The sequence below is a fragment of the Dasypus novemcinctus genome, chromosome 18, assembly GCF_030445035.2.
Source record: "Dasypus novemcinctus isolate mDasNov1 chromosome 18, mDasNov1.1.hap2, whole genome shotgun sequence".
In the NCBI taxonomy this organism is placed as follows: Eukaryota; Metazoa; Chordata; class Mammalia; order Cingulata; family Dasypodidae; genus Dasypus; species Dasypus novemcinctus.
Genome location: NC_080690.1, coordinates 83,002,104 through 83,021,109, shown reverse-complemented (window position 1 = coordinate 83,021,109; position 19,006 = coordinate 83,002,104). Strand labels below are relative to the sequence as shown.

Sequence of the window (19,006 nt, the reverse complement as noted above, 5' to 3'; positions counted from 1 at the left end):
GAACCCCCAAGCTAGGATGTGTGTGCTTGTGGAACATGAGAATTCCATGAAGAAGGGATGATACCTGTCTTTTCCAACCCTGGACTCCCAGCATGAAGCACATGGGACAAACCTGGGACTCAGTAGCCCTTGTGGATTGCCTGTGGACTGAACAGGACACTTGTTCACATGTTCTTTCCAGTATTCTTCCATGGTAAACATCCAAAACCCACCAGAACCCACTAATTATAACTATACTCTCTCTCTCGGGGAATGCAGGCCTTTGCCAGGCCCAGGAAAAGCAGAATCAGCAGGGACATCTTCAGGAAAGGCTCTGGCTCCAGCATTGCAGGGCCGGGCTGGTGCAGGATGCTCTCCGTCAAGGACAAGCAGGACTCTGGTCTCTCACCATCTTCCCAGGCCCGTGGCAGGGCTGGCTGCCCACACATGCCCTGCAGCCTCCCTGGGCTGGCAGGAGACCAGGCTGCAACCACACCACCTGCAAATGGAATGCTGCTTCTTTCCCACTGGCTCCTGCTTGTTGACTTTAAAGGAAAATTCCAGAACAGTTCTACACCGAGCATGACGCTTGTCATCCTAGATCAAGATTCAGAGAGCTATGGCCCACCAGCCAAACCCAACCTACCTCTTCTTTCTGTAGCAACCATGAGTTGAGTCATCTTTACATTCAACATGCTTGGGCAGGATTAATGGTGGTATAGAATCAAGAGAAGGACAGTTTCTTCCATTGCTAGAGTCACAATAGTTCTGTAGTAGAATACCAGTAAATCCACTCTAATCCATATTTTATTCCTCCATCCTGTGGACCCAGGGATGGTGATGTCCCTCCACCTCTAAATCAAGAGGGGGCCTAGATCCCACATGGCTGAGGGATGCGATTTTCCTGCTTGCAGCTATAGGCCCTCTCGGCTTCCTGGAGTGGTGGTTGACCATTGTTACCTCCCTGCTAGTTGACCTGGGTAAGTCTAACAAAGTGGGGAGAGGGGGTTGCAACTCTGCTGAGGCTCAGGGCCCAGCTGGCACATGGCCAGTCCAGAGATTCAAGGCCCCTGAGAGTACACCAACCCTAAGCCATCTCAGCAACGTCCCAGCTGTCTAGGGAAACCAGTGAAAACAGCTCAGTGCCCCCGGCTGCTCCTGGGACCATCCAAGAGCTGGCTGTGGTGGGAGGCCTGAGCACCCCCACCCTGCCATGGGCCACTACCCCACATGGCAGCACCACAGAGACCCCGGCCCCCTGCGACCGGCTCGTCCACATCAGCCCTCTCTGACCTGGGCATTGTGGCTCCTTCTCCCATCATCCAGTGACTCCCAGGCCACCAGCCAAGCCCTGGCACTGCTCGCCATGTCCTGGGCTCTGGCTGCCTGTCCTGGGTGCACGGTCCACTGGCATCCCCTGCCCCACTGAGAGGTCAAGGGAGGAGGGCTCAGAGCCCCCAGGGACTCAGGGGCATGGTGGGAGCAGCCAGGCTGTGCGGTCTGAGGGTACAGGACCCCACCACTCCAGCCCTCCTCCTGGCTCTGGGTCCTTCCTGAGCCTCAGTTTCCTGAGGAGTTCAGTGGAGATATTACAACAACACCTAATGCTTTTTAAAAGGATCGCTTGATTTTTAATTACTTAAAAAGTGTGTTCGCAGCACACTCCAAGAGGCACATAGCCAGGGCTGGCTGCCCTGTTGGAGTACACTGGAAAACCAAAAGAAATTGTGAAGAGCTAATTGTTTAAAAATTTAGTACTCTGAAATTTCTATAAAACCAATAATCACCAATAATACGTTCAGAAATGTAATGAGTGTCCACCCTAAACCATGCTTTTCTGAGACAAACTTAAAAGCTATACAACAGAAACAAAAATACATATTTTTCTAGAAGAACATACTTGGCATTTAAATAACGTTAGAGGAGATGCTTTCAAATGTAAATGATGTTCAGGTTTTTACTCTATTATTAGACAGAAAGGTTGGGTTTTAGTGGATCTGATCTGACTTCTGGGCTAGGAAGAATCATGACTTAGTTATGGAGCTTCAGTCCCAACAAAGCCAGGGGAAAAGGGCAGTGCGTGCTCTTTTCTTAGAAGTGGAGTGCAGTCAGTACTAAAAATGATTAAGAGTGAGGTCAGATAGTTGCAATTAGTTGGTTAATTTGGTACTCAAGTTGCTTCATATAGACTTTTCCTCATTTGCCATATTTCTCTCAAAAATCAATAAGTCTATAGTTTGAGTGAAATGTGAACTGAACTTTGTTTCTTTGATCTCACTAAAATATATCAAACATGGTTAAGTCTTAAATTCTGTTCCTCCAGAAAATTTACATTTTCATTATGAGCCTAACCATTTTACTTAAATGTAGAAAAGCTGAACGTTAAGTTTAAAAATATATTTAGATAGTTAAGAAGTTCTTATATATTTATCTCTTCCAGAAACCCATGATGCCTTTCCTTGGAATTAAGTATGAGAAAAGTTAGAATTCGTTTCATTTTCATGATGTACCAATATAACATTGCTTAGGTCTATTTCCATCAACCATTCTGAAATCAAATTTCCATTTTGAACTCCCACTAAAATTAAATAATTTTTTCTCTGGAAAAGGAGTTGAGAAGCGATGTTTAGGCCAACTAAATATTTGAGGAAAGATGCATCACAAAACAGGGAGGTGAAAAAAGCAAATATATTGTAATGAAACCCTCTCTTTATAAGCATCTATGACCTTTCCTCTCATATTTGGAAATGTTACAAAGGTTTAAAAATTTTCATCAAACAGTTTATAAGTCATGTAAACTCAAGCTTATTTTAGCTAGAAAACTTTAGCTATTAGAATTATATTAGCCTAAGGTGAGAGGTAGTGACATTTTCTTTTCTCAGTACTGAGCTAACAATTGCACAGTCCCTCTCTCTTACTTAACTTGTTCATGGAGAACATTGTGAGGTCAGCCAGCTCTCTGGATTTTATTTGGCAAGTTCAGTATCTCTCACTGTCTGGTAATTCTATTAGCTATCCAATACAAATTTTTAACAATGTACTTAAAACTCCTACTAGCTCAAAGTCGGTCATGAGCCTCATTGTAACATTTTACAAAATGTCCTTCCATATCTCCTCAAAATTTATTTCTTCGAAGTGCTGATAACTGAACTGATAACCTGACAATTGGGTCCGCAGTGATAATAAATGTTCTGAGTAAAATGAATTAACTAAAATAATGCCAGCATGCTGCCAACAGAGATCACACAGAAATGAAAAGCGGGACTTTCAATGCTATCTTCTGCAAGAATGGATGGGTCTTCAAAGCATGAGAGTTCAAACGGGGGCCCTTTAAGTAGGTAGATTATTGATGACTAATGTATTCAATGCGAGATCTATAGGTAAAGATATTCAGCGATTAAGTGGCCTACAAACACACCTTACAGTTTTTTCTGCAAATAGAAAATGAAACGTATTTTAAAAGTCTCATATATATGAAAGTCTTTTTTTTTTTAAGATTTTTTTTCTTTCTCTCCCCTTCCCTCCGCCCCCGTTGTCTGCTCTCTGTGTCCATTTGCTGTGTGTTCTTCTGTGTCTACCTGCATCCTTGTCAGCAGCACTGGGAATCTGTGTCTCTTTGTTGCTGCGTTATCTAGCTGCATCAGCTCTCCATGCTTGCGGTGCCACTCCTGGGCAGGCTGCACTTTTTTCATGCAGGGCAGCTCTCCTTGAGGGGTGCACTGCTTAAGCATGGGGCTCCCCTATGTGGAGGACACCCCTGCATGGCTCAGCACTTCTTGTGCACATCAGCACTGGGCATGGGCCAGCTCACCACATGGGCCAGGAGGCCCTGGGTTTGAACCATGGGCCTCCTATGTGGTAGGTGACACTACCAGCTGAGCCAAATCCGCTTCCCATGAAAGTCTTTTAAAGGTCATTTTTAGCTACTCAGAAAATGAATTTTCAGCCACCAAAATTTTGAGTATGCATCCATAGTCATACCTTCTTGGATTTCACCATTTCTCACAAACAGAAGGAGCAGAGAGGCCAGAAAGAGTAAATCTGAGGTGGGAGGTGAGGCCAGGTGTGTGATTCACACCCAGGGACTAATTCCAAAGGAGCATGTTGGCTGAATTCTTGAGCTTGAATCTTACAGGGAAATCCCAAGAGGGGCGAGGTAAGTAGAGGCAGAGAGTGGTTTTGGATACGCAGGGGGTGCAGATTCGACGCTGCTCCCATTACCTATTGCTGCTAAATGAGGTGGCTTAAAACAACCTCATTTCACTCTCTTTCATGGTTTCTCTGGGTCAGGAATTTAGGGGAGGGCTCAGGTGGGTGGTTCTTCCTCGGGGTCTCACAGCAGGTGCCTGACGCATCTGGGGGCTGCCTGGCCTGTCCTCAGGGCCTCTCCATGTGGAATGGGGAGTTGGGCTTCCTCCCAGCATGGCGGCCTCAGGGCACTTGTCAGCTCAGGGCAGTCCAGCCTCCACCTCAAGTGAGGGAAGGTTGGATTGCCCTTGCTGACCTGCCCTCAGAAGCCATGCAAGGTCACAGCTGCCACATTTCCTCAGAGACAGGTGAGCCACAACTCTGTGACTTGGAAGGGAAGGAAACGGACTCCACCTTTTGACGGTGAGATGGCAAGTGTGGAGTCTGTGCGATAAGAGTGCCTCGCGACCATCTTTGGAAAACACGGCAGGTGTCTGTGTGTCTGTCACTCCCATTCGACCGGGGAGGTGTCGAGAGCAGGGTTCAGGCGGCCCCTCTGTGCCCCCAAGCCCACACAGGGCTGGCACCTCTAGGCCACAGAAAGGTGGGCTGATGGCCCTGAAACTGCTCCCGCAGCCCCTGGGGCAGCACCAAGGGCCATGCAGCAAGCTTTCTGAAACCTGCTGTGGCCTCCATGTCACCCGGGCCTGCATCCAGGAAGGTGAGGGGGGATGGGGGAGACAGGAGAGGAGGCGGCCAACTCACCAGGCAGCTGAGAACAGGGGCGCCTAGTTCCAGCACGTGCACGGCCTGTGTAGCACTGGGGGCCCTGCAGGCCACAGCCCAGGGAGCAAGTGCTCGTGTCCTCCATGACGTCCTCTCCAAGAACACTGAGACCAGCCCTTGGGGGCATCCCCCGCCCCCTTTGCTCTCTTCCCAGCCTTGATCAGTCACCCGGTCCCAGGGATTTGACCTTCTGAACGTCACCGGAGCCTGTTCTTTCATCTCCAGCCCCATGTCCCTGTCCTAAGAGGCCCCCCATGGTTCCACCTCCAACCTCCGTGTCCTCCCAGCCTCCACGAGCACGCCTGGGCCTCACCCTGGAGCCTAGCTCTGCTCTCTGCACTGTCTTCAATGCCTCAGAGCTAACCAACCCCTCTAGAGACGAGGGCAAGTCAGGAAATGGCCTAGGGCCCTGGACCTGCTACCTCTACTCTGGGACACCCCATGAACACTTCCTCTTCACCCCCTTCTTCTCTCGGGCCTCCCTCTTGGTGAAGTCCACCACCCACCTAAAACCACCCATTTGCTTTCCTTCACCTCCATCTGCAGCTGATGATCCATGACGGCCCCTGCCCTTTCCGCTCTGAATCCTTCTCCACTCTTCTCTCCTCCCCGGTATGGGCTGCTGACAGCAAGTGACCCACTTCTGTCTCCAAACTCGCCTCCAGGTCATTCGGTTTGTTTTAAATGAAAATCTAATCATGTCTGTATTTAAGTCTCTCCATGCCCCCCTATTGTTTTGTATTTTAAAACATACATTTGTAAGTGGTTTTTGACAAATGTGTATGAAAATATATTTATATTTGTAAATCTAAAAACTATAAACATTGATATTTATAGATATAATTATTTAGATTTAGATTCAAATGGTATTTATTGGTTTATTTCTTTATGTTTCCATAGGAAAACTATCAGAAGGACACACATTAAGTCCTAAAGCTGCTTGTCTTTACACGGTGGGTTACAGAGGTCTTATATAGTCTCCATTATCCTTTTCCTGGATTTTCCAAATTTATTGAATAAACACATAGTTTCCATGATGAGAAGCAGAGATAATTATTGTTTTTCAATAAGCTTTGAAGCACAAGGCCCCCCGAGGCAGGCAACTGATAAACACAGTTTTCCAGATCCTCGGAGTTAACTTTCTGGTGACAGTTTGGCGTCTCCGGGTACAGAGGCTGAGCTGCGCACTCTGGGCTCATTAAAACTCTAAGGACCTCTCAGGGCCTCTGAAGCAGAGGACAAGCCGTGCTCTCCGTCTTTCCTGGCAGGCTGTGAGGAGGGACATTACCAGGCCCTCGGGGCAGGCGGGCAAAACAGCAGCTTCTCTGTGGGGAGAGAACACGCCAAAGGGGGAAACAGCCTTGGGCCATGGCGAGAGAGAAGGGCGGGAGTGGATAACTGGGAACACTTTAGGGGGACTGAGACTTTGAAAGGGGCTGTAAGAGCAGAGCAACCCTGGGCCCCCGAGGCTGCTCGTTTTCTCCATCGTGGTTTCTTCTGTGTCCACCTCCGGCTCCCACTCCCCTGTCCCCTATTCCTTTCTTAGGGACACCAGTCGTAGGAACGAAGCCCCTGATTCACTATGGCTCGTGCTCCAACCCCGCTGACAAGGGGCCTGGACTTGACCATGCCGTGTTGTGACTCCAGTGCCCAACACCCCCAAGCTGTGAGGACACTGCTCCACAGGGGGCCCTGGGCCCTTTAGGTCATGGCTTGGCCCGCTCGGGCCAGTGTCCAGCAGACCAGAGGTTCTGGGCTGGTGCAGGAAGGAGCCGGGTGCTCACTGTCAGCACCCACAGTGCTGAGGGGCCTTCACGTCGCCCCTGCTTTGAATCAGACCTGGGGCCCAGCCTCTTACCTGTTTGCAGGAGGCCCAGAGAGGTTCCGAGCATGCCCAGGGCCACACAGCTGGTGAGAGGTGAGCTGGCGAGGACCACCCAGGTGCTGCAGCTCTGAGCCCCGCTGCTCTAGAGGCCCCGGAGAGCTCTGGATCTGTCCTGACGGCTCATCTGGGGCAGGCTCAGTCTCGGCCCATCCTCTGAAGCTCTGGATCTGTCCTGATGGCACATCTGGGGCAGGCTCAGTCTATGCCCATCCTCTGAAATCCCCTTGCTCTCACGTTTGTCCCGGTCTTGACCCCAGGTACGTGGTTTTTCACGATGAGATCCTCGGCGCTGACCCCAAATCTTGCCACCCCTTCCCCTGTGGACCTTGGACCATGACCTCCCTCCTGAGCACTGACCCACATCCTCCCTGCCTGCTCACAGCTCGTGGCTCCTGGTCCTGACTCTCCAGGACCCTCGGTAAGTCACTCGTCTACTTCCCTAACTTCCCTGCACATCTAAAGCCAGGAAGCCAGGAGGGGCTCTCTGGAGAATGGGGGCCCCCTGATGACCCTGATCAGTGTCTGTTCCCACCACTCAGCCCTGGAAGGGATTGTGGTACGAAATACGAAGCCCCAGTGCCCAGCCTTGCCGCTGACAACTGGTCCCCTCCTGCGACGGTTTGCTCGGTCGGTAGAGGTGGGGTCTGGCTGCGGACGAGGGGTCGGTCCAGCTCTGGACGAGGGGTCGGTCCCACTTGGGACGAAGGGTCGGTCCCACCTGGGACGAGGGGTCGGTCCGGCAGCAGACGAGGGATCGGTCTCACAAGGGGTTGCGCGGTTCGGCCGACGGGGTCGCCCGGCGAAGCCGGCGATGAAGGGGTCGCCCGGCAAAGCCGGCGACGAAGGGGTCGCCCGGAGAAGCAGGCGACGAACTGGGGACAAGGGAGGCCAGGCCCTTGTCGGGGGCTCTCAGGACTGGAGGGCACACGGCAGAAGAACTACCGCAGAGACAAGGTAAACACGAAAGTCCACTTTATTGAGGGAGAGGCAACAGTTTTATAGGGGCTGGGGAAGGCTGATTGGTCGAAGCCACGCCCTGCTCTGATTGGTTGCCGGCGAAAGGTCAGTGGGCGGTACTGGACGGGGGAGGGGTGGTGGTTAGGGATTGGCTGTCGCTGTTGCTGGGGGAAGGGGCAGGGTTTAGGGATTGGTGGCTGCTGTTGCTGGGGTGGAGGGCAGACTTGAGTTTCCCTCCCACGCCTGGCTGTTGCTGCTGTCGGGGGAGGGGAAAAGGGCAGACTGGAATTTTCCGCCCTGCGCCTGTGCAGGGAGAAGGAAGAAGGGTGCCGCCCCACAGGCATTGTATGGCGCCATCCGGGAGGAGGGGCGGCCGCGGAAGCATGGCTGCTGAGAAGGGGAGACCCGAGGGCACTCTGCGCCCATGCAGAGCTCCCTTCAGGGGTGGCGGTGAGTCCGACCAGCCACCCTATTATGGGGGCAGCAGCTTGGCCTGCCGCGGCTGCTCCCCCGCCAGGCCAGCAACCACACTTCAGCCGGAGGGGTGACCGCACCCTCCGGTTTCCTGTCCCTCCTGACCTAAGCTGAGATGTTGCTTTTTTTCCTTCTTTTTTCTTTTTTTCTCCTCTAGGTATTGGCAATGTGTGTGTTTTAAATTATTTTATTTTTCTTTATATTTTCTAATTGCTCCATATGAGTGTTGCTTAAACAATCTTTAAAAAACCTTCCCTCTGACAATCTGACGTTTTTACTGCATAACTAGGACCTTCCGCTATTTCTGGGTCTGGTAGAAGAGGGGGAGGCAAGAGAAAGGAGGCAGAGAGAAGCCAGTGAGAAGGAAAATAAAGTCAGCGTGCCCCTCCATTCAGAGGACGAGGGGTCCTGAGAGGAAGGGGCCGTCGACCCCCGGCGGGGCTGCGGCTGAGGCAGGAGAGGCCTGGGAAATGGCCGTCGGCCTCGGCCAGCTGAAGTCCCCTCGACTCTGTTCAGAGCCGTCTTGGTTTGCTGAAGGCTGCCAGTGCGAACTTCCTGAAGGGGAGCCTGTTGTGACGGGGACTTATTCGGGTGAAAGCTTCCAGCTCTGAGGCTGTGGAGACGTCCGAGTCAAGGCGCCATCAGAGCCACGGCCGGCCTGGCTGCAGCCCCGCGGGGAGGCCCAGGGCTGCTCTCCTCGGCCTCCTCCAGGCCCCCTTCTCCCCAGCTCAGCCGCGGGCCCCAGGCACGGGCTCCTCTCTCCCTCTCTCTTCCCGCTGCTCCAGCTTTGGCTGTTCCGTGGATTCCAGCCCCCGCCCTCTCGCAGCCTCTGGGGGTGTCTGTGTCTCTGCAGCTGTGGACACTGGAGTCCTCACACGGCAGGTGAAGCGGCAGCTCTTCCCTGTCCTCGATTTATGTAGGACTCCAGTGAGGGACCACGCCCCACCTGGGTGCTGCAAGCTAATCAAAAGGAATGAGTTAATCAAAAGGCCCCTTAACTGAATCTAATCAAAAGGCCCCTTAACTGAATCCAATCAAAAGGCTCCCTGAAGCCAGCAAGGCAATGGCTTCACTTTCAGAACAGGATTTCCTGGGGTCCACAAAAGACTCATGCCAGGGCAGAGCCGTTTTAGGGAACAAGGGAGAAGAAAGCCTGAATAGAAAAGTTGAGAAGAAAACTCCACTCAGCATCCGTGTGTTCTCTGCTCTCCTGTGCCCATTACATGTTTAAAAACACTCACCTTGAGTCACCTGCAGACATTTTAAAATGCTATTTCTTCATGCCTAATCATGTAATCCTAGGTATTTAGACAGAGAATTAATCTATCCCAAAGCAACTCTGGCTAGTGTAATCATTTAAATCCTGCTTCTTAATTATTTTTTGGAGTGTCAATGTAGCCTAGTACTTAAAAACACCTGTCCTCTTATATATGCTATATCACCCATATTTGACTTCCATGAGGGTTCACCATGTTATATAGTCCCAAGTTCAATACTTTACCTTTCCTTTTAGTAATATACATGTCCTTAGACTTTTTTCAACCACTGTCATACCCATATAATAGCTCTGCTAGATACAAACACTATGATGTACTTTCACCAGTTCTATTCATTTCCAAAGCTTTACAGCCTTATATGTATATTGCATATCTAGGACTGCTCTTACAAAATATAAATACAAATAAGCTAGAGAGACAGAAACAGAATAGCAACTTTGTACAATAGGAAAAGCATAAAGAGAGGTAATGAGGGGCTTTTTTTGTCTGTTTCTTTATTATTATTATTGGAATAACGCAAATGCTCTAATAATGATTGACGTGATGAATGCACCACTATGTGATTATACCAAATACCATTGATTGTACACTTTGGATGGATTTATGCTTTATTAATACATATCAATAAAATTGATTTAAAAATAATAATAATAAAATAAAATGAGCATATGCCCTCAGCCACAGAGCACTCTTGCTCCCTATCTCCTCTGTTACTTTTGAAGACGACAAAAAGAACAGATCCTGGGCCATTGCTACCGATTGCCATGCAAGTGCATTTCTGCATGCAAAACTCCAGAATTACAATTATGCAACAGGCAGTGCTGGACTGGGGCCTCGCAAGGTGCGGAGCAGAGCAAGTCCTGGTGGTGCTGGGCAGCGGCTCCTGGGGAAAGGAGCTGCGCTTCTGAGCCTCTCTGCTCCAAACCCACCCTTCGGGGAAGGAGCTTCAGCCATTTGCCCCCCACCCCCCGGGGCCCGCTCTGCCATCACCGCAGCCCGCAGGCCTCCTTCCAAGTGGGCGCACCACCGCGCGTGACCAGTGGGGGGCGCTGGAGGCGCTTCTGCTTCTGACTTGGCCAGCGCCCTTGGCGTCCCCTTGGCTGTCTGGGAAGAAGCAGAGGCTTCACCCTCTCCCAAGAGGACTGCACCCTCCCTGGGCAAAATAAAGACTCAGAATCATGTTATTTGATGTTGAGAGCTGACTTAAAAAAAAAAAAAGGCATGTACCTTGTTAGTTTTTAAATTATAGCCTGACCCCAGCTCATGGCAGATTTTGAAACAGGTCACTAGTAGACGCAATAAAAACTGAAAATCTGCTACCCCTAAAAACACTTTTCTCTGGAAGAAGCGTTATGAATGGGCTTCACCTGCTTTATAACATTTATTGAGCTCTAACGTAAGGACTTTAGGTGAAGTAAATCATTAATCCTCCCAAGAACAGAGAAGGAGGGTGCTAACTTATGCCCATCCTGCAGATGCAGAAACACTGAGGCACTGAATCCTGTGTAATAACTTTTTAATTTTTTAAATTTTTTAAATTTTAGAGCAGTTGCAGGTTTATGGAAAAATCACATAGAAATTAGATTTCCCATTGTCTATCCCCCCAACATACCCACACAGTTTGGTTATAACTTTTTGAGGAAATTATTTGCCAAAATAGCTGTGTCTGGGTGATAAAACTAAGATCTGAGAGCTCACACTGCTCAGTGACTTGAACCAGGACAACGACTATCTTTTGAGCCCCCTCCCAGCTCTTCCCTGTCAGCCCAGGCTCTCGGTAAGGTGGTAGGGGCTGGGAGCTGGAGCGCCCTGCCCGGGGCCAGGAGGAAGTTCAAACAATGCAGGAACGCCTCCCTAAGTTCCACAAAAACGCCAAGCCAGCCTCTGTTTGATGTCCACAAGCCATTTATGGGTCAGCTTGGGAAGCCTGCCCTGCTGGTCCCAGAATGCTTCATTGTGTGGGGGATAAATCCCGTTAGTGAGTGTGGATAAACCCTGTTAGTGAGTGTGGGTAAACCCTGTTAGTGAGTGTGGATAAACCCTGTTAGTGAGTGTGATATAAACCCTGTTAGTGAGTGTGGGTAAACCCTGTTAGTGAGTGTGGATAAACCCTGTTAGTGAGTGTGGGTAAACCCTGTTAGTGAGTGTGGATAAACCCTGTTAGTGAGTGTGGGTAAACCCTGTTAGTGAGTGTGGGATAAACCCTGTTAGTGAGTGTGGATAAACCCTGTTGGTGAGTGTGTAATATAAATCCTGTTAGTGAGTGTGGGTAAACCCTGTTAGTGAGTGTGGATAAACCCTGTTAGTGAGTGTGGGTAAACCCTGTTAGTGAGTGTGGGTAAACCCTGTTAGTGAGTGTGGGTAAACCCTGTTAGTGAGTGTGGATAAACCCTGTTAGTGAGTGTGGGTAAACCCTGTTAGTGAGTGTGGGTAAACCCTGTTAGTGAGTGTGGGTAAACCCTGTTGGTGAGTGTGGGTAAACCCTGTTAGTGAGTGTGGGTAAACCCTGTTAGTGTGGATAAACCCTGTTAGTGAGTGTGGGTAAACCCTGTTAGTGAGTGTGGGTAAACCCTGTTGGTGAGTGTGGATAAACCCTGTTAGTGAGTGTGGGTAAACCCTGTTAGTGAGTGTGGATAAACCCTGTTGGTGAGTGTGGGTAAACCCTGTTGGTGAGTGTGGATAAACCCTGTTAGTGAGTGTGGGTAAACCCTGTTGGTGAGTGTGGATAAACCCTGTTAGTGAGTGTGGATAAACCCTGTTAGTGAGTGTGATATAAACCCTGTTAGTGAGTGTGGGTAAACCCTGTTGGTGAGTGTGGATAAACCCTGTTAGTGAGTGTGGGTAAACCCTGTTAGTGAGTCTGGGTAGACCCTGTTAGTGAGTGTGGGTAAACCCTGTTAGTGAGTGTGGATAAACCCTGTTAGTGAGTGTGTGGGTAGACCCTGTTAGTGAGTGTGGGTAAACCCTGTTAGTGAGTGTGGGTAAGCCCTGTTAGTGAGTGTGGATAAACCCTGTTAGTGAGTGTGGGTAGACCCTGTTAATGAGTGTGGGTAGACCCTGTTAGTGAGTGTGGGTAAACCCTGTTAGTGAGTGTATGGCTTTCCCAGTCTCCATTTGGGTGAGGGGCATGCTGTTTCTCCTAGATGCTCACCCCCATGACCCCTCCTCATCCCTGTGTATTCTTTAGAATTCCCTTTTTATCTATGGGTACTCCATTGTGGTTTTCTGATTCTTCACTTCAGGAAGGGCAAACATTTTCTGCAAAGGCCAGATATTAAATACTGTAGGTTTTGCTGGCCATTTAATGATTTCTGTTACACGCTCATCTTTGTTCTTTGTGGTTTTTTTTTCTTTACAACCATTTAAAAATATAAAAAGCATTTTTACCCCATGCGCCATTGCAAAATGGGCCCCAGGCCAACCTTTGTCAACCTCTGCTGGATTCAACTTAGTCTGTGCAAATTCCTGTGTTTTCTGCCTCTATATAAGACTGTTCTGATGATGCTTCTCCATCTCCTTTTCCTTTGAAACATGCCAATCATCTGAACCAAGCCTCTTCCCCAGGGGATGAGTAAGTGAGAAGATAGGAAAGGCCAGTATTGCTAAGCTAGTGTACCTTCAACTATGACCCCAGCGTGAGGCAGCCCTGCCCCTCTTCAACAGAAGTGAGCGGTCCAGAAGAAGCCCCCTACCTGCAGGCAATGAAGGAAGTGGAGACCCTGAAGAGCAGAGAGTAACTGAGGGACCTTCACAAATGGCAGTCACCAGTGCTAGGTCAGGTGGGGTAGAGGGGGCAGACCATGCTAAACACTTGGTCTTTCCATTTAGAGGAATGGAAATCCATTAAAACTTTAAAGGGAGTGGATGTGGCTCAAGCAATTGGATGCCCACCTACCACATGGGAGGTCCTGGGTTCAGTTCCCAGTGCCTCCTGAAGGAGTCAAACAAGAGAGTGAGCTGGGGTGATGGGGTGGCATGGCAAGCTGATGCAACAAGATGACATAACAAGAGGTACAAAGAGGAAATACAATGAGAAAGACAACAAAGCAGGGAACGGAGGTGACTCAAGTGATTGAGTGTCTCTCTCCCACATGGGAGGTCCCGGGTTCAGTTCCCAGTGCCTCCTAAAGAAAAGATGAGCAGATACAGAGAGCACACAGCAAGTGGACACTGAAAGCAGACAGTGTACAAACGATGCGGGGGGAGGGGGGGAATTAACAAATAAATCTTTAAAAGAAACCAAAACTTTAAGAAGTATATAACAGCAGTCTTAGATTTACCTTTTTAAAAGTGCAATATGATTTGCATGTGATAATGGATTAGAGGATGCTGTGTAAGAGTGGGTGTGGGAACAATTAATATTCCATGCTGTTGGGGAGCAGATGTAGCTCAGTGGTTGAGCACCTGCTTCCCATGTACAAGGTCCTGGGTTTAAAGGAAAATTCTCCAAGATTCTATGCTTTTCTGAGTGGGAGACAGGATTAAGGGATTTGGGTGTACTTCCCAGACGTCAGAATCAACATGCCAGCTTGAGTAGGTGAGAAATTTTAACAATTTGCTCAATTGATTAAAACCCACATTTTGATTTGAGATTGTGGTCTGTTGGCTAGCAGCATCAGCAGCATCTGGGTGCTTGTCAGCACTGCAGGATTTTGGGTCCCACCCTAGACCTATGGGATCTGAATCTGCACATTAATAGGATCTCAAGGTGAAGTCTATATACATGAAAGTTTGAGGACCACTGGGTCACACTAAATGAAGTTGAGATGCTAGAAATTCCTTGTTATACTAGACATCAAGACTTCTCAAACTTTGCTGCACATTAGGATCACATGGGAAGTGTTTGAAATCCTGATTCCCAGGCCTCCACTCAAATCAATTAAGTCAGAATCTCTGGAAGTGAGGAGGGTTAACTAAAAGAAGTGGCCTTTGTGGTGATGGAGCAGGTCTGTATCCACTGCAGGGGTGGTTACACAAATCTATACATGTAATAAAATTGCATAGAGCCACACACACACATACCTGATTGCATGTAAAACTGGTGAACTCTGGTTATGTATGATATTACCTTTGGGGGAATCAGGGTGAAGGGCATAGGGAATCTCCCTGCAGTATCTTTGCAACTTCCTGTGAATCTACAAGTATTTCAAAATCTACCATTATGGGGGGTGGAGCCAAGATGGCATCAGAGTAAGGATCTCCTGGAGTCAGCTCCTGTAACAGGGCAGTTGGTGGTCACCCAGAGCTACCTAAAGCACCTTTTGGAGGACTCAAGAGACCAGAGGAGTATCTTGCAACATGCTTGACAGTGTAGAAGGAGGAGACTGCCCATCTGCACAGAGGAATCGTGACTAGAGCCCTCCACACTGTAGAGGTTGATGCCCGTGGTGTGCAAGCTGCCTTGGGAGCTATTCTGTGGTTGAAGTTCCAACTCCACCAATAAAAATGGAAGGAAAACATGGTGTAGCACTGACTTCAGCTACTGAATAGTGGACCTGGAAGGCTGAAGTAGAATCCTAGGAACAACTAAACTGAAGGAAGTAATGATTTGTTGGCTGAAGAAAATAAGACCTGATGTAACCTAGGAAACAGAACAAGAAAAGAATGTTCTTTGTTGAGACTCCCTTGGTCAACAGGCCAGTTTAGTAGAAAGGAAAATGTCACTTTGAATTGTTAAAAGATAAAAGGCCTATCCCTAGTTTTAATGATAAGTTAAAAACAATAAATCTGTATGGGCTTTTAGCATGTAGACTTGTTCTATAAATAGGTAGTTGAATAGAAATAAGCTTGACTGTAGGCATTGACTTGCAGTACCCCTCATCCCTTCTCTCTTGCCTTTCATTCCCATACCCTTCAGGATGGTTGCAACATCTTGCACCCAACGTGGGGTCCAAAGAAGTCTTCTTCTCTGCTGAATCAAGGAACCAGCTGAAAGGACTCCCACGAGAGTCACAATCTCATCCACTAAATTTTCAACTCAAGTCTTACGGTAAGTAAAATTTCTATGGATCATCAGGGTAATGTGAAATCAAACAGGACAACTGAAAGAATATTCTCATGTTTTGAAAACTTTACTGAAAACCACTGGGGTGCCTATTAAAACTTCAGAATTGCTCGAACTTTTTGCCTTAGTTCAAAAACATTGTTATAGGTTTCAACCACAGGGACGAAATATCTCTAAATTTTAAACAATGGAAATTAGTTATGAAGGCACTTTGCTGAGCTTATCAGAATGGTGAGAGTGTTCCTTTGACTGTTTGGGTTTTATGTCATCAGATTGCTGCTGCACTAGATCATATGCAATTGGAAGGCATAGAAGATGATTATGTTGAATTTATAGCTCATTTATCCAACATTGTGCAAAAAGTGTTGACATTCCTGAAGCAAGAGATTTGATTGTCTTAACATTGGCCTTTGATAGTACAAATATATATAATGAATGCAAAACAGCTATTAGACCAATTAAGGTGGCAGGGGGATCAGTCCAAGATTGTATCAAAGCTTGTCAGGACATAGGTTCCACTACAGGCCAGATGGAGTTATTAGCTGTGGCAATGAGAGGTAATCAGAGGCCATAAGCTAAAAATGAAATTGTTTTAAATGTGGGAAATCTGGTCATTTTCAAAAGGATTGCTGATTATACTTTGTTCAACTGGAAAAGTGTGGTGGGAGAAAAACCCCTCCTAAGTTTTGCCCTGTGTGTCAGAAATGTTTAATGGCGTCATCAGGAAACCACTTTGCCGGTGTAGCACAAGGCCCTCAGACAAATAATATGAGCCTATGGGAAATATATCCAGTCATCAATGGCCAGCAGCATGCATCCCAGTTTCCACACTAAGAGCAGCTACTCGAGGGAATGCTGCCATTGAGTTACCTTTTACAGAAACTACACTTATTACTCATGCTATGGGTATGCAAACTATACTTATGGGCATAAAAGGCCTATTACCTCCTGAAACTGTTGGCTTAATTGTAGGTAGGAGTAGTTTAACTGCGGCGGCTTGCTCGGTCGGTAGAGGTGGGGTCTGGCTGCGGACGAGGGGTCGATCCAGCTCAGGACGAGGGGTCGGTCCCGCTTGGGACGAGGGATCGGTCCCGCTTGGGACGAGGGGTCGGTCTCACAGGGGTTGCGTGGTTCGGCTGACGGGGTTGCCCGGCGAAGCTGGCGACGCCGGCGACGAAGGGGTCGCCCGGAGAAGCAGGCGACGAACTGGGGACAAGGGAGGCCAGGCCCTTGTCGGGGGCTCTCAGGACTGGAGGGCGCACGGCAGAAGAACTACCGTGGAGACAAGGTAAACACGCAAGTCCACTTTATTGAGGGAGAGGCAACAGTTTTATAGGGGCTGGGGAAGGCTGATTGGTCGAAGTCACGCCGCCCTGTTCTGATTGGTTGCCAGCGAAAGGTCAGTGGGAGGTACTGGAGGGGGGAGGGGTGGTGATTAGGGATTGGCTGTTGCTGTTGCTGGGGGAAGTGGCAGGGCTTAGTGATTGGTGGCTGCTGTTGCTGGGGTAGAGGGCAGACTTGAGTTTCCCGCCCACACCTGGCTGTTGCTGCTGTCGGGGGAGGGGAAAAGGGCAGACTGGATTTTTCCGCCCACGCCTGGCTGTTGCTGCTGTCGGGGGAGGGGAAAAGGGCAGACTGGATTTTTCCACCCAGGCCTGGCTGTTGCTGCTGTCGGGGGAGGGGAAAAGGGCAGACTGGAATTTTCCACCCTGCGCCTGTGCAGGGAGAAAGAAGAAGAAGGGTGCCGCCCCACAAGGCATTGTGTGGCGCCATCCGGGAGGAGGGGCGGCCGCGGAAGCATGGCTGCCAAGAAGGGGAGACCCGAGGGCTCTCTGCGCCCATGCCGAGCTCCCTTCAGGGGTGGCGGTGAGTCCGACCAGCCACCCTACTATGGGGGCAGCGGCTTGGCCTGCTGCGGCTGCTCCCCTGCCAGGCCAGCAAACCACACTTCAGCCTGAGGGGTGACCGCATTTAACTATGAAAGGATTGCTAGTACAAATTGGCATTATAGATAGTGATTATAAGGAAGATATTAAGGTTATGGTGCAAGCTGTTAGTCAAGTACAAGTTACTTTGGGGCAAGGCATAGCTCAGTTACTCTCCTGCCCTATCACAAACCATTAACTCTTCCTTTTGATAGAAATGTGGGATTTGGGTCTACAGGGAATGAAATTTATTGGCAGACTTTTGTAGGCAGTGATCGGCCTGAAGTTATTATTACTATTAATGGAAAAGTGATTTTGGGACTAATAAACACAGGAGCTGATGTATCCATCATTGCTAATGATATTGGCCTCAATCATGGACATTACAAAAGGTCTCAACAGTATTTACTGGCATTGGGACTATGACACATATTTATCAGAGTACCTCTATTTTTGATGTATTAGGACCTGATGGGCAAAAATCTACACTACAAACTTATGTGACTGATGTAGGACTTTATCTGTGGAACTGGGATTTGCTTAGTCAATTGGGAGTATTTTTACATACTCCTACACTTTCAGAATAAACTAAAACTACATGGATATGAAGTATAACAATATCAGAAAGAAAAATGAATGTCCAGGATTAGGTTTCTAAACACCTTCTGAATCCATACAGACAAATTTAATGTAGGGGCCATTGTAACAAAGGGCATTACTATCCCCATAACTTGGCTTATGAATATACCAGCTTGGGTTGATCAATGGCCCCTTCCTTTGGAGAAACTTAATACCCTTCACACCCTTGTTCAAGAGCAATTATCCCAAGGGCATACTGAACCATCACAAAGCCCTTGGAATTCACCAGTATTTGTAATAAAAAAGAAATCCAGCAAATGGCGGATCCTCACAGATCTTAGAGGTGTTAATAAAGTTATGAGCTCTATGGTGACACCACAACCAGGGGTTCCACAGCCCTCTATGATTCCTAATAATTGGTCTTTGATTATTATAGATTTGAAAGTTTGTTTCTTTACCATTCCTCTGCATCCTTCTCATAAAGAGAAATCTGCTTTTTCTGTTCCTGCTATAAATAATCAATCCCCTATGCAGAGATATTAGTGGTGTGTGTTTCCTCAAGTTATGATGAACCGTCCTACCATGTGCCAATTATTCCTTCATCAACCTCTACAGGTGCTCAGAGAAAAGTTTCCAAAAGCCATGATTATTCATTATATGGATGATATATTATTTGCACATTCTTCAGATGACAAATTTCAACAGTTGTTTCAGTATGTTGAAAAGGTGCTTCCTGAGTATGGGTTACAGAGTGCCCCTGAGAAAGTTCAGCGGAATGCCCCTTATTGTTATCCAGGTATGCAACTGGCAAATGGATGTATGTGCCCACAAAAGATACAACAAAAAAGAGATAAATTAAATAATTTAAATGATATTCAAAAACTTTTAGGGGACATTAACTGGATTCAATCTACTCTGGGAATCCCTATCTATATGTTTCAGCATTTATTTC

General features: G+C 48.1%; 1 protein-coding gene across 1 annotated transcript in view; it reads right to left on the bottom strand.

The window, feature by feature from the left end:
- Window positions 1-8,119: 8,119 nt before the first annotated feature.
- Window positions 8,120-19,006, bottom strand: part of LOC131273035 (sulfotransferase 2A1-like) — an 83,057-nt gene continuing 72,170 nt past the window's right edge. Inside the window, exon 10 of the transcript XR_011646408.1 lies at window positions 8,120-9,229. The gene's annotated coding sequence lies outside the window, so the exon portion shown is untranslated. The remainder of the gene's footprint in view (window positions 9,230-19,006) is intronic.